Raw genomic sequence first — 1588 nt, forward strand, 5'->3', positions numbered from 1 at the left:
TCTAAATATAATAATAAAAGGCAGTGTCCGGCCGTCCATCTGTCTGTCTCCTCCAAAACTCAAAAAACATGAAACCTAGAGGCCTCAAACTTTGCTTGCATACACGTGGACCTCCAACAGATTGCAAGGATGAAAACTGGGTGTTTGGGTGTGTTATAACACCCGTTTGGAAGATGATTAACGAGGTGCTCATAAGAAAAAAAACAGATGTAGTGATGTACCAATATGGCAGCCCGCCATCTTGGTCAGCCCACTGCACCTTGCTGTGTTCATAGATATATATATATAGATTGGCAGTGGGTCACGACAGGGCGAGATTTCCGGCCGCCATCTTGCCACAGGAAAGCTTTCAAGTTGCCATCTGTGGAATGCACTCGCGTCATCGTCATTTGCAAGTTATTGTTGATTAAATTGACTACAACTGGCGAACAAAGTATCAGGTTAGTGTCGTACATTGGATTAAAACACATTCAGTTGCCAGACTCTGATAATGTTGTAACTTTGGTGATATTTAACGCATCGTCTGCCTGTCTACACTAACACTGGTTCATAGTAGAATGTTAATTCTCTTAAATGTTCTGTCCATGAGGTACATGTACCTCCAAAATGCAGCTCTCATAAATCATTGAATAAAGATAGGAGATTCTGGGGCACATTTGGGACTATGCATGACTCATGAGGAAACTTGGCCATGTTCAGGAATTCTCATGAGGTTAGAATTCTCGACCGAGATCTTCAACACCAAGGGGTTGACTTATCCTGTATTCAATATTATTGCCAAGCAGTCAAAGGTAGGCCTATTATATTTATATAAGCATTATAAATATAAGCATTAACTTTTACATTGTGCTTGTTCTTTCTTCAAATATAGGAGGGAGTAGCCTAGGCTACAGTTAAGATGCCCAGGCAGTGTGCACATGCAAGATGCCGAAATATACAGAGGAAGGGGAATGGTCTGACATTTCATCTGTAAGTCGAATACCACAATATCTCTTCTAAATATATGACATGTATATCTCTTATTTGTGTTTACAGGGTAGTAGACCTAATCAAATCTGCAGGTTTGAGGTCTGCTTTCCATGCAGCTCAATCAGATTGAATTTAAACAATTAGCTATCTTATTTTCAGCTTCCCCACCAGTGAAGGGCATGAAGAAAGAAGAAGGAAATGGTGTATTCAGATGAAACGGGTAGAGGGGTGGAAGCCAAAGCCCTGGGATGTCGTGTGCAGCCAACACTTTTTACCTGTGGACTTTTACCTACTGGACAACAGCATCACATACATTGCCGGATGGATAGTCAGGCGTGTGTCCAAAGCTGTGCAGTGCAACACTTGCAGACTTGCTTTGTTCTCCGATTCGATGCCTCAGGATTATTCTCAGTCCTACCACCTGCTCAGGCTGAAGAACAATGGTGGTCTTATGATCCCATCACCAGGTGTGGTGAAGGTCTTGCACACTGCTGAGAAGGCCATCCAGAGCCTTATGGATGTGCACACAGTCAAACTCTGTACATTTCAGCAGGTTCTACTATGTGTGAAGGAAATGACAGCTTCAGAAGAACTCTTTGATATGGGCAATCATATCATT

General features: G+C 42.3%; 1 long non-coding RNA gene across 1 annotated transcript; it reads left to right on the plus strand.

Moving 5' to 3' along the window:
* Positions 1-305: 305 nt before the first annotated feature.
* Positions 306-1243, plus strand: LOC137433650 (uncharacterized). Its single transcript, XR_010985699.2, has 3 exons — positions 306-440; positions 872-969; positions 1129-1243. It is a non-coding gene; the product is annotated as an uncharacterized LOC137433650 (long non-coding RNA).
* The last annotated feature ends 345 nt before the right edge of the window (positions 1244-1588 follow it).

This window comes from Myxine glutinosa, chromosome 10 (assembly GCF_964187855.1).
Source record: "Myxine glutinosa chromosome 10, kmMyxGlut1.1, whole genome shotgun sequence".
NCBI lineage: Eukaryota > Metazoa > Chordata > Myxini > Myxiniformes > Myxinidae > Myxine > Myxine glutinosa.